Raw genomic sequence first — 14763 nt, forward strand, 5'->3', positions numbered from 1 at the left:
CAGTGGGAGCTCAGTCGGGGAAGTCAGCTACAGTTTCTCAGAGGCTTCTCCCCTCAGTCTTGCGAAGTGAGAAAGTCCATGGGGATGGTACGTGCTGTCCTCTATGAATTCACATTGACCAGGGTTGAGTGAATTTCCTACTTTGGTCTCAGTGGGTACATGTCTGCCCCTGTTTACTCAACCTGGTCCTATAAACACCTGAGTACATGTTAAGACTTAACCATAGTTTAAAATCTAGGTACTGATTGGGATCAGTACTTTGTTTGCTTTTTGTAAAAACAAAATATGACAAAAATGCCCAAAACTCATATGACAAACATTATGAAAACTAAAGAACACACACACACACACACACACACACACACACTAAAAATAAAGGCAGAAAGAGAATACAACTGAAAACAATTCACACCTAACAACCAAGTTGGAATCCATAGGCTTTTTGTTTTTGGTTTTGTTTGTGTGTTTTTTCGCATACCCTAAGCTAATCATTGAATGTGTTCTAGCCCCTTTGTCCTGCTTACCTCAAGTGCATCTGTGCCCCTAGCGGATTCCACAGGTGCTTCCTCTTCTTCATAGGCACAACAAGACATAGGACAGACACATGTGCAGACAAAGGGCAAACCCATCTTCTTTCCCACAGACTGCCTCACTTCTCTCTGGCACAGCTTCTTTTCTACACTGTAGACTTTTTTTTAATCATCTAAGTCCAAACCACCCAAAACATGAAGGGTCTTGTTTTTTACTTAAGTAAATTTTAATAAAATATATACACTAGGTGATTTTAGTGCTTACCTAAAAATACTTTAATTATATTAAAACTGTACCAAGCCAGGGATGATGACACAGGCCTATAATTCCAGCACTTGGGAGGCAAGATGATAGAGAATACAAGCTCAAGAACAAAATACAAAGCACACAAGTAAAAGTATGCTCTACAGCTTAGAAAAAAAGGTAGTACAATCTTTGGAATATCAAAACCAACCAAGAGGGCTGGAGAGATGGTTCAGTGGTTAAGTCCACCAGTACTGGCTGCTCTTCTAGAAAACCCAGGTTCCATTCCCAGCAACCACATGGTGACCCACAAACATGTGTAACTCCAGTTCCAGGGACTCTAACAATCACTTCTGACCTCAGTAGGCACCTCAGTGAGCACATGGTGCTCACGTGTAGGTTCAGGCAAAACACTGAAACACAAATGAAATAAAATGATAAAGTAATTAATCAATCTAAATTGTTTTAATTAAAAATCATAATGAATATATGGCAATTGAGAATATGATAATATTTACACAAAGCTAAAGAGGGGGCTGGGAGATTGAGATTGGGTAAGAATGTTGCTGTAAAAACATAAAACTCTGGGTTCAAAACCCAAATACCCACATGAAAAATCTAGGCTTGGTGGTCCATGCCTGTAGCCCAGCACTGGTAGGCACAAACAGGCAGATCTTAGGAGTTCACTGGCCAGACAGCCTAGCCCAAAAGGTAGCTCCTGCATCAGAGACAGGCACTGTCTTGGGCAATAACCCAGAGTGAGATGCACATGCACCTGCACAATCACAGTGTGCACCACTCTCACACATGCAAATTAAGATGTTGTTGAAACTTTGTTCCAAGGGTAACTATTTATTTACAACTCATGTTTATTATCAACATGAAAGATTGAAAAGAATGAAAGTTCCACTTGCCTCTGCTTCCCTGAATGCTGGGATTAAAGTGGTGTGCTACCTTACCTGGCTGTGTGCATGTCTGTTAAATAGTGGTCATTCCCATAACAGTGACTAGAGACAAACCATTCATTCTGTGTTTGGTTTAATATAATCAACACTTTCCCAACCATGTAATATTGTACCCATTTCCAAAGAAACAGTAAAGCCTGAATTTCTCCAGTTCTCAGGTGTCTGCTAAGTAATTCTGGAATTGTTTTTTGTGTTCTGTTACACTATATTTATTCCTGGGATGTGACTCTACACTTGCAACAAGTTAGGTGATCCAGAATCAGGCCAACCAAGCCATGAAGTAAACCTCACCCCAGGCTGCCATGAAATTGCTGCCAAGGAGGAGCCAATTAGCCTCCTGGAACAAACAGCAGGGGCCCCTTTAAGCCATGTGGATGAGCATAACTGGCAGCATGGAAGGTGGTTTAGGGCACAAGCATAAATGGGCTATGTCACAAGAGGAAGGTTCAGGCATGGGTAAGGCTGCCTTTGGGCTTTGGTGTGTATGTGTCTTTATGAATGGTTTGATGTAATGGGAATGTCAGCTCACTTTAAAAAGGGAATTTCTCAGGTAGAACGCAATGCCATTTATTCGGCATAAAGGTATGGAGAAGACATTCTTTTTGTCCATAGACAATGTCCATTCTTTATGAAAGGCTTCCTTTGTGGTAGACTTGAGATACCAGAAAGACTGGTTAAGGTAATTTCCTGGAAAACTTGGAGGCAAATGCACTCTCACTTGCTGCTATGTTCCCTCCCCCTCTCTGTTCTGCTTCTCCTCAAACCAGAGTAAATAGAAAAACAGCTTGAATTAAGGATCACTAATTATTATTATTAATACTAAAAATTTAAAAATACCATTCAAAATGTAATGCTAACAAATTCGGGAGATATAGTCACGACTTTTCTGTTGCTGGGCTAAAACACCAGAAGCAATTTAAGAAATAAAGAGTTTATTTTAGACTTAGACTTACAGTCCAGAGGGTAAATCCATAAAAGTGGAGGAGCAGGCAGCTAAGGGATCATATCTTCAACCACAAACTCCAAACAGAGAGAGAACTAGAAGTGGGTGAGGCTATAAACTCTCAAAGTTGCCCCCATGATGTATTTTCTCCAGCAAGACTGTGTCTACTCCCCAAATGGCACCAGCAACTGGGGAACAAGTGTTGAAATACCTAGGCCTATGGAGGACATTTTTATTCAAACCACCAGCACTGATTTCAAGTGACCTGTTCAGAACACTGCAGAAATATGCCATACATTGTTCTTTCATTTATCACCACTACGTAAGTACAAAAATCAAGGGAGAACAGGAAGTATTTCAAGGGACTGGGGGGGATGACTCCGTAGAAAAAGCACTTTCCACATTTTATCTTGGTCCTCAGAGCCAAGGTAAATTATAGGTGCATTAGAGTGGCCCAGCTGTAAGTTCAGCACTAGGAAGGTGAAGACAGAGGAATCTGCAGAGACAGAGATTCTCCAGAGTAATCTGTCTAGCTAGACAGTCAGTGATCCCTGGCTTCAATGGAGAGCCCCAGCCTCAATGAATAAAGTAGAGAACAATCAAGAAAGATACAGACACACACACACCCCCACACACACACACCCACACACACATGAATGTGCTCACTGACATACATGAGAACACGAACAAAAACTATATACACATATATGCAAAAAGGATTAAAAGCATCATATAATATATATTCCCTTCAAAACAAGCATTTATTCATCATGTATAGTATGGCAAGTCCTTTGCAAGACACAAAAGTCATTTGACTTAGTAGAAAAAGTCAAATTACAGCAAAACTACAATCCCAATGACAGCAAGACACCAGCAAGTACACCAGAAGAGCTATAGTTGGAACTAGATCAGAGGCTTGAACAAGTTCCTTGTGCCTCTCATTGACACGAGCCTTATAGAGGCTATAAAACCTCTTTATATAAACTAAGCCCCTGCTGGAGCCCAGCTTCCACAGCCCAGGTCTCCTAGGCTAGCCTCAGGAGCAAGACTGACTCCAGGAATCAGAACAAAAACTGCAGCCATTACAGGCACACTGCCGAGTTCTGCCCTGACCTTTCCCTCAGCAATGTACCTGGATCTTCCAGCGATGGTCTTTGCAGAAGTCTCTGTGTTCTGTTCTTCCCACTTGACTCCAGCTGAACACACCCAGAACAGAAAGAAGGAGAGAAACGGTGTGCACTCTGCCTGGATCCAGAGGAGCCAGCCCGGGTCCCTCCCCTGTTTGCTAGCCCTCTCTCCAACCTGTAGGCCAGGAGGATCATTCTGGACGCTGAACGGGAAATGAACTGGGAAGAAATGAAAGCAGTAAGTGGAGCAGTGGTCATTAAACTAGATACCGGCTACATTGATGGAGACAGATGAGAGGTGTGTAATAGAAATTGAGCTCAGGAAGACGAAAGTAGTAAGGAAAACTCTGAGAATTTCAACCCGTGCGACTGGTTCCATTTTGGTTCCATCTACTGAACCAGGAGATTCAGCACAAATGAAGATTCCTTCCAGTTCTTCTGAAGTTAGCATGCCTATGGGACCTCTAAGGAGAGACATTCTGTACGTCATATAAGGAGTTAGGGGATGGAGAGATGGCTCAGTGGTTAAGAGCACTGACTGCTCTTCCAGAGGTCATGAGTTCAATTCCCAGCAGCCACATAGTGGCTCACGACCATCTATAATGTGATCTGATGCCCTCTTCTGGCATGCAAGTGTACAGAGCTCTGTATACATAATAATAAATAAATAAATCTTTTTTTTAAAAAAAGGAGTTAGAAGTCAGTGAGTACCGTGGGCTGAAAAAACTGAGCCCTTGTTATCTCATGTGGAGTAGCAATGTCAGCATCTCCACAGCAGAGGGGATAGAATGCAAGTAGCCAGCACTGGAGAAATGCCGTTTTAGTCAGTCTTCTAGTGCTCTGAAAAGACCCCACAACTACAGCAAGTCTTATAAAGGAAACCCCCATTTAATTGGGGTGGGCTTACATCTTCAGAGGTGTACTCCATTGTCATCATGGAGAGGAGCATGGCAGCATCCAGGCAGACGCGGCACTGTAGAAGTTGAGAGGTCTATATCTAGATCCACGGGCAGCAGGAAGAGAGAGACACTGGGCCTGGGTTGAGCTTTTGAAACCCCAAAGCTCCCCCGATCCCCCAAACACACACCAGTGACACACTTCCCACATCTCCTAAACCTTCTCTAGTAGTGCCACTCCCTAATGACAAAGCGTTCAAATATATGGGCCTATGGGGGGGGGGGGGGATGGTCATTCCTATTCAAACCACCACAAATGCTAATAACACAAAAACTGAAGAAAAAGAAAAGAAAGCCCTTGCAGAAGTCTAGAAAACTCTGCTGAATATTAAGAGGCAAAGCAAGACAGTGAAATTCACAGAAATGTACAAGAACGTTGTTAACACTCTAAAATGCTGCTGAGGAATCACATACGATAATTATGGAGAATGTTCATTAGTTTTAGGGACACAGAGGCCACTGGTGGCTTTGCAGAGATCAGTTTTAATGAGGTAATAAGAGCAGAAAACAAATTAGAGTGCCTTGTGGAGAAGGAACTTGAAATGCAGACTCCAAGTATGCCCCACTGATTTGCTAAGTAAGCCTTTGAAGGAGACGGGGAAGAAAGAGGAGATAGAACAGGGCACATAACGGACATGGTGTGCGGCTACCGCTTTTCTTTGATGTAGGTGGGTGTTTTGCCTGCGTGTGTGTCTGTATACCATGTGTGTGCCTGCTGCTTGATGAGGCCACAAGAGGGCACCAGATCTCCCAGAACTGCAGTTACAGATGATTGTGAGCTGCCATATAGGTGCTGGGAATTGAGCCTGAGTCCTCTGGAAGAACAGTCAGCGCTGTTAACAACTTTGCAGCTCTGAGTTCAAATTCTTATTCTGGCATCTATCGGTTTCCTTCATCTTTGAAATGGGGATAATTTTTTATTTGTTTCAGATCATTCAATTAAAAATGTATAACACCACACACCAAAACAAAACAAAACAAAAACCAAAAAACATGTATGATATACAAGTGACACTTTCTTTTTCTGTATGTCAAAACAAGTAGTCAAGAAGAATTTAAGACAATAACATAGACGTGCAAAGCACATCTTCATATATGAATTCTAGCGTTGACATAGTGATTGGTTTGGGTATTTTTGGTTTGTTTACTTTTTTTCTTGTATTGAATTAATGTATTTATTTATTCACTTTGTTGTTTTTCTTTTTTGAGACAGGTCTCACCATGTTGCCCTGACCATCCTGAAACTTGGTACATAGACCAGCTTGGTCTCAGACAGAGATCTGCCTGCCTCTGCTTCTGGAGTGCTGGGGTTAAAGGTGTTCCCACCACACCTGGTGCCTTGCCCTATTTGAAATGTGTTGTGTGGTAGCATGCTGTCATGCTACACTTTCTGTCTTACACATCTTTAAACCCAGTTCTTTATTCTGCTTCTATCTCCCCACAGCTCTGCGAAGCAAGTAGGGCAGGTGCTATTGTGCCTTGTTACAGATAAAGAAACTGGGGCAGGCTGAGGTGAAAGAGCCAAGCCTCCAGAGCCCAGGCTGAGCTGCTCAGTGAAGGCTGGGCAGGATCATTCTCTGGAGCCAGGCTTGTCTCTGCATTTTGTAATACGCAGGTCAGGACCCCTTTCAACACTGGCAGTGCATAGAACGGTAGCGAGTGGGAAATGTGTTGCTTCTTGCACTTGAACTTTTCAGAGGGAAATATAGCACCTCAATTCAAGTTTTCTTCAACCACAGTTTACCCAATTATCCCCCAGAGGGACTACTTCTCCGGCATTGAGTTCCTGCAGTGAGCCTGGCATGGACTAGCCTCTTCACTGTAAACTTAGAAACTAAGTAGACCTGGGGAGAAATGTGGAGTCCTAAGTCCCAGTGAGTGGACGAGGAAAACATGAATCCATCTAAAAGGAATACAGTGTCCAGAAGAGAGTCTCTCTAGCCAGAGGGAGCTATAAACAAGACGGTCACCAGACCAAAATACTACTCTTTATTGCCACTCATCTTAAGAACAACAGCTATTTATGCAATATTATTTTAGTGACAAATATGTAAATGAAGACCTATTCCTGAATAGTTCAGTAAATATGTTCACCTGCATCTTAAGTGAAATGCAGTCATTAAAAATTAATTGGATCTGTTCTTTGAAATATAGACGATGATAAAGGCAAGCTGCAACTATATATAACAAGATATTATGCATAGTATATATTCTCTGTATGTTCTCTCTCTCTCTCTCTCTCTCTCTCTCTCTCTCTCTCTCTCTCTCTCTCTCTCTCTGTGTGTGTGTGTGTGTGTGTGTGTGTGTGTGTGTGTGTGTGCATGCACACATGTACATATTTACTTTCAAGTCTTCTCAATCTTTGCATATGGTATCCCCTACTTTGAATAATCTTCCTTTTCATTCTCTTCTTCTAACTGGGAAAATTATATGCCTCTTTCCGAGGGCCACCTAAGGGCTACATTCTCAGGAATGTATTCCGAGATTGCTTGGCTGAAGTTAGGGCCCCTCCTCATTTGCTTCCTTACAGCAGCATTTTCCTCTAACAGAGCTATAATAATTATTTTAGTTATTCATGTTTCCCACTAAAGTATGCTTTGTGTGAGGGGAGTCTGCCTTGTTCACTGCCAGCTTCTTGCATAACTCCGAATATTAACTGGGGTCTCGGAGCTGAATTAATATTGATTGGATGATTACATGGCTCCCTGTAAGCACCTCAAGGACATAAGTGACGTCACTTCATGGATGACTTGCTCCATGCCTAGAGAGTGTTTTGGAGTCTACCAGATCTTACTAATGGAATGAATTTACATTTATATAACAATATTACAATCATGATACATGCAAGATATGACTGTGTCCAATGGTTGATATAAATAATATTCAAGACAGTGGAAGACACTTAAGGGAATGGGAGCAATTACCAAGACGTTTAGGGACTAGCACATATCTTACTGGTGTAAGTCTGACTTGAGGCAGAATGACTGCCACTTTTCCTTTGCAGATAATTTGAGTATTATGGGCTATATCTACACATAGAAGCCTTACTGAATGGACTGTTTCTGCAGGCCCTATACACATTGTGGTCATGTGCCTACTACATCTGCATTTTTTTCTCTATATAAAAATGGAAAACTGAGAGACTCAAGGGTTAAATAGTACACAAAATTAGGTCCAGATCCACACAAAGGGAAGAAAGCATCTCTGAGGAGAGGAAAGGCACCCATGCATAACCAAAAGAAGCAGAGAAGTGGAAAACACCAGCAGGCATGACTGGATGTCCAGTGCCCAGAGACTCGAAGAAAACAACCTCACCTATCTGTGCATCTATTTGTCCATTCAGATATTTGGCGTATTTGCCAAGTTCTGCTATTACCAGTTCTGAGGAGTCAAGACCGAATGGAATAATCAAAGTCCAGGCTGTCATAGGACTTCACAACGAGTCATAAATACTATGACAGGGAAGTCCAGGATGCTATGGGAACATAAAACATGAGTACTAAACTTTGTTTTGCTTCTGGGAAAGCTTTTCAGTTTCTATAACATGTAGCCTTATTGTATTTCACTTTCTGTCTTTAGTTCCTGTAAGATTCCTCTATTGTTTCCAACACAAGTTGTTCTTCTTGTGAATTAGTGTAAACTATATCTGATTTCATCTGCTCAGCATCTTCTTCATGCTGTCACATCAGGAGCTGGTCTTCTTTGCCTGGTAGGACTGTTGCTCACCAGAGACCAGCTCTCTTGCCCTTTCAACTGGCTAATCAAAACTCTACATGTTCTGAATGAAAGAGTGGCTTAGGTGTTGACACTCAGGCTACTGTAAATGACTCAGCGCTTTTTTGTAAAGACTGATGGGAAAGATGAGAGAACTGTCTGCCCTTCTGAAATTGCAAGTGTGAGCTCTTTCTGAGTTCTTAGCTACTGAGGCCCTGGTTGCTACCATTAAAGAGAATGTAGCTATGTGTGATGACAACAGAGCCAAGAGATGATGACAAGTCTTGAAGCACCTCTTAAACTTTTTCGCTCAATGAGCCGATCAGTTCCATTTCCTGAAACATATTTGAGTTGCTTTTACTCACAACTCGAAGTATTCTCAGTAATATACCTGTCTTAGATATATTTCTGTTCTATACCCAAATAATGTATAACCATGATAATGTCATGGGGTTGGGCATAGCAAGGACAAAATTGAGTTACTTTCTCTTTCTTTCACTCTTTCTCAGATTGTAAAAGCGCATTGTATAACACTTAACCCAAGAGTTTTTCAAACAATTCCTAGTGTCAACATTGGTGAGATGGTGGCATGGCTATTCCTACCCTGAGGTGCTTTTCTAAAGCTACCTAGCTACACAGTGCCTGGTTTGATATCTGCAGTGTATTCTGGCACCCAGGTCACCTACGTTCCTAGGTACTGCTCTGCCTGAATTGTATCCCTCTATGCAAGGTCTAGTATATTTAATTCTCTGCTTCAGCTTTGCTCCCTTGGTGTGCAAACTAAAACATGCCAACTGGAACATTATGAATCTATTTAATTATCCTTTTGATAAATTAAAATCATAACATAAATTTTATTACCCAGCTAGAGTCTAATTTTCATATGCAAATTTTAATACATTAATAATATAATCAGATTTCCAAGGCACTTAAATCGTGCCGGTTTATGTTTTAATTCAGAGGACAAATGCCTTTTTCAAAGCTTGATAAAAATAATATGGAAATAGTTACAGCAACAATCAGACATAGGTATCTATCATATGAAAGAAAAATTACTTTTCTTCAGATCCCTTCCTCTCTTTAATACACAGCAGTACTGAGCTAAACATAGAGAAAACTGCAGCTTTCTATTTTTTTTAAGACAAAATTTCTCTGTACTGCTATGAGATCTGTCCTTTAAGCTATAAGAATTGGGAGACAGGAAAAAATATTCCAAAGACATATTAAGTCTGTGTTGGAACATTTAAAATACCATCTATTTTCTAAATTTTACCGTGATTAAACTGATATTAAAATGAATTATCAAACTTTAGTTTCTAGGCAACTAAACAAAACCAAAGTGTTGTAATTTTAGAAGTTTAGACTCACATCTAGGTATTATGCTTGTTACAGTTAGTTTTTGTCAACCTGACACAAGCCTCCATCTACCTGGGAAGAGGGAGACACAGTGGAAGAAGTGCCTCATCAGAGTGGCCTGTGGGCGCGTCTGGAGGCAGTTTCATTAACTGCTCACTGATGTGGGAAGGCCCATTCTCCTGCAGGCAGTGCCATCCCTGGGTAGGCAGGGTTGTATAAGAAGGTAAATGAGCAAGCCATGCAGAGCGAGCCAGGAAGTTCCTGGCTCCTGCTTCATCCCTGCCCCAGCTTCCATCACTGATAGGCTGTGACCCAGAAGCCAAGCAAACCCTTTCCTCTCCAAGTTGCTTTTGGTCAAAGTGTTCTGCCACAGCAACTGAGAAGCAGACTAGGGCAATATTGGTTTTGTTTGTTATTTGTTTTTTGCCAGTCCTCGAAGAATGGCATAGATAGATATACTCTAGCAATAATACCAGTGCATCAGGGGCTATCTCCACTCCGTGTGTGTGTGTGTGTGTGTGTGTGTGTGTGTGTGTGTGTGTGTGTTGTATGTGTGTGTGTGTCTGTGTGGTGGGTGGGTATGTGTGTGTGTGGGTAGGTTGGGTGTGGATGTGTGTCTGTGGGGTGTGTGTGTGTGTGTGTGTGTGTGTGTGTGTGTGTAAGGAGGAAAGAAGAGAGAGAAAGTGCACATGTCATAGCACTGTGTTGAGGTCACAGAACAACTTGAAGTTGTCTGTTCCTATGTCTACTGTGCTGGTTTCAAGGGTCAAATGCAGATGAGGTTTACTGGCAAGTACCTTTACCCACTAAGTCAACTTGCTAGCCCTTGAGCTTTGTTTTAAAATACAAACATTGCTAATCTATATACAAACATAAAGGGGAGCTTTCATATTTGTATTTGTTATATTTTCTTTGTTAGAATATCTTAGTTTGGGTTTTATTGCTGTGAAGCGACACGACGACAGCAACTCTTATAAAGAAAAACATTTAGCTGGGGCTGGCTTACAGTTTCATGGATTTAGTCATGGCAGGAGCCATGGCAGCATGCAGGCAGATGCAGTGCTGGAGGAACCAAGAGCTCTACATCTTGATCTACAGGCAGCAAGGAGACTGTGTGCCACACTGGGCATAGACTGAGCATAGAAGACCCGGACAGGTAGCAAGGAGACTGTGTGCCACACTGGGCATAGACTGAGCATAGGAGACCCGGACAGGCAGCATGGAGACTGTGTGCCACACTGGGCATAGACTGAGCATAGGAGACCCCGACAGGCAGCAAGGAGACTGTGTGCCACACTGGGCATAGACTGAGCATAGGAGACCCCGACAGGCAGCAAGGAGACTATGTGCCACACTGGGCATAGAGTGAGCATAGAAGACCCCGACGGCTACCTCCTTAGTGACATACTTCCTCCAAAAAATTGTCTCTGTCACCAGGCATGGTGGCGCATGCCTGTAATCCCAGCACTCTAGAGGCAGAGGCAGGCAGATCGCTGTAAGTTCAAGGCCAGCCTGGTCTACAAAGGGAGTCCAGGATAGCCAAGGTTATACAGAGAAACCCTGTCTTGAAAAAAAAAACCAAAAACCAAAAACAAAACCTGTCTCTGTCTGTCATCTTCCCATTTGGGAAGCTGCTAACCTGCCCTCTTGTATTCTCAGGTAATTAATTTTATTCCTTCTCAAAGTCTCTGATGGGCTTAAAGAGCAGATAGTTTAGTTTTACAATTAAGCTTAGGTGTTTAGGGGTTAAGATGTTTGTAGATCTAGACAAATGTTTTAAGTTGATAGAGATGAGGTATGATAGATATTGATTTACATTCAGAATTTTAGATGCACCAAGATGAGAAAGATGTTTTCTTCAAGGCTGCCAAAGACAAATAGCCAAAACACTAAGAATGTAACATCTATATAATTCCTGATTATTTTGTGGTTCTTCTTGCTGTAGGTAGTTTTATATATATGTGTGGTGATACAAATGTATAGGTAAAAAAATAAAAAAATAGCTCCACCAAAACTAAAAAAAAAAATACCATGCCTACTGCAACAAGGCCACACCCCACACTTCCTTGTGGGGACCATTCTGTCTCTTCACATAAATAAAAGCCAAACTAAAACGAAATATTATCTTATTGATGCATGACATAAAAGGAAACGATGAATGATTTTCCCCCCAGGCCTCTCTTGGGCTGTAGAGATGGTTCAACTGTTAAAGGTTAGGTTTACAACCAAAACAATTAGAAACCCTCTCTTGGCTTTTTAAAGGTACATATATTTAAGAATTTATCTGAGCCTGTTTCCATTTTGTCTACATGAAGATTGTCCATGAGACAGCATACAAACCAAGCAGACACAAGTCTGTGGGGTAACTATTTAAGCATTGCGATCCTGGGGAATTTGCATCTCTCAATGTTGATATGTTGATAACACTTAATGCAGTCTGAGAATAGAGACCGTGGTATCTCCTTGCAGTATTGTGGTCAACCACAAATATCTGACCACAGACAAACAAACCATCATTCCTATTCTAAGCGACCGGAGCAGAGCATGGAGTAGATGTAGATAGAAGGGGAGCAGGAGAGAAAGCTCCAGCGAGGTCTAGACTGATCACTGAGCAGCCAGGAAGAACCAGAGAGGTCCTGGGACCACCAGGCTCCAGGAGAACAGAGAAGGCACCCAATGAAAAGCACAGAATTCTAAGGGACCGACAAATCATTACTTTTATATTTTATATGAAATTAATTCTACTACATTTTATAACATTTTCTAAATGTGCTATTGGGGTCACGGCACTGACAGGATACTTTGAAATCAAAGGACAATTTTCCTCACTAATTAATTAATTAGTTAATTTTATCCTTAATTAATTATCAAAGTTGTCTGACTCTGACAACAAAGTTTATTCTTTTCTCCATTTTTTCATATGCACACTCTGCTACACCTTATTGAACAAGCTGAAAATTCAATAAATAAATGCATTCATTAATGTTTTAGTGGAATGCAAAAAGCTGCCAGAGCTGTGCCACTGCTCTCCCACTTTGCCAAAAATAATTACAGTGGTGTTGGGGCTGATTATGTGGATCCAGGAGGCTGGGATGCTGGGGAGGCTGCTGTTTCTGCAGCTGCTGTTCTCAGAGCCCTGCTGAAGTGGCTGTTCTGGTCCTAGAGTCTGCACATATGTGAATGGTAAATCAGAGGTTTGAACATGCTCATGTCAGGATTTCTTCCTTCTTCCCCTTCCTATGCGTGAAGATGTTGTACTGAAATTCAAGACATCAGCTTAGAATATGTTAATGTTCATAAATTAAATTGCTCACAGAAGGTGATCAATTTTTAATGTTTACACTCAAGATGTTCTTTTTAATTAACACTTAGCTACATTTGTTCTCTGTGTGATGCAGAAAATGTCTGAACTTGCAGAGAACTGCAGTAAGCTGTTAGACATTAAACTGCAGTAATTTTCAGACTTGCATCCTTCAACTAAAGAAAAAGGGCTTAGCTTCAGATGGCTGAAGTGTAAAGACACCTGAGTTACTCTCAGAAGCACCACGCAGTTACTCAGTATGCACAGATTTTTTTGGGAAGTTACTTTAATTCCTGATAAAGTGGTGGAAAATATACCTCCCAAAGACCTGTGATGTGCTAAAAAGGGCAGGAGTGTAAAAATTGAAAGGGATGTCCTCTATTCAGCTCAAGTTGATTAATTTAGAATCCATACATGTTACTAGTTAGCTGTATAGACCTAGAATAGAAAAGACAAGGCTATGATCATGGGAAATGGATCTAACTCCTTAGAGAAAACATGGTCTGTGATGAAAACAGATGTTCATGGGCCAAAGTGTGCAAAGTAGCTTCCATGGTAGTGTTGCCATGTATCTTAATTTGGTTTCTATTTGCAGTGCCAAACACCATGGCCCAAAGCAACATAGGGAGGAAAGGGTTTATTTGTCTTACATAGCTACATAGACAGGAACTCAAGGCAGGAACATGGAGGCAGTAATTGAAGCAGCGGCCATGGAGGAGGGCTGCTAACTAGTTTATCCACCATAGCTTTCCCAGTTTACTTTCTTAAAAAAGCCAAAGGTGACACCACCCACAGTGGCCTAGCTCCTTCCACATCAAACACTAATCAAGAAGATTCTCCATAGTCTTGTCTACCAGCTTATTTGACAGAGGCATTTTCTCAATTAAAATCCCCTCTTCCTTGGTTTGTGTCAGCTCAGAAAAACTACAACAGCAGCAACAACAACATGGAATCATAAAAATAATTTCTGGGCCAATGAGATGGCTCAGTGACTAAAGACACTGCTGCCAAGCCTGACAATCCAAGTTCCATCCCTAAGACTTGCATGGGGAAAGGAGAGAACTGACTTTTACAAGTTGCCTTCAAACTCCACATTCGGGCTATGACACACTTTACCCTTCTCCACACAAACTGAATAGGTTTGTCATTTCAAGGCTTAGTAGACGATACAGAATATTTCAGGCATGAATTATGGCAGTAACTGCCACTAGTATGAGTGTTGATTTTGAGACAGATTTTGAGAACAACGGGAGTATGATTTTAACCAAATGGGTAGAAAATTCCATTTCTGCATATGTTCCAACTAGCTGTTGGGTTGACAAACATTATATATAATTGTTCATTTTGTATTGATGTTCACTAGCTGGCTAACAAGATGCCAAGCCACATATTTTTTTAACTAGCATCCCCAAGTATGAATTTCTAGACAAATATTTTCCATTATGCAAGCTAAATTTGAGTGATTTACACAAGCATTGCTTATAGGTATCTATGTAAAATATTAGTATGTGATATTGGCTTTGATACTTTAAAAACCTACTTTATTTGAGGTTCTTTCATGCTTCTATCTCCCTTCCAACCCACCTACCTCTAGATAGAAAAAGAAGGTAATGGAAACAGGAGATGT

General features: G+C 41.3%; 1 long non-coding RNA gene across 1 annotated transcript; it reads right to left on the minus strand.

Annotated features, from left to right (window-relative positions):
• Positions 1–1162: 1162 nt before the first annotated feature.
• Positions 1163–4849, minus strand: LOC311590620. Its single transcript, XR_014776930.1, has 3 exons — positions 4717–4849; positions 3815–3878; positions 1163–1187 (listed from the first exon to the last, which is right to left on the minus strand). It is a non-coding gene; the product is annotated as an uncharacterized lncRNA (long non-coding RNA).
• Positions 4850–14763: the final 9914 nt, after the last annotated feature.

This window comes from Acomys minous (assembly GCF_964271855.1).
Source record: "Acomys minous genome assembly, chromosome: 19".
NCBI lineage: Eukaryota > Metazoa > Chordata > Mammalia > Rodentia > Muridae > Acomys > Acomys minous.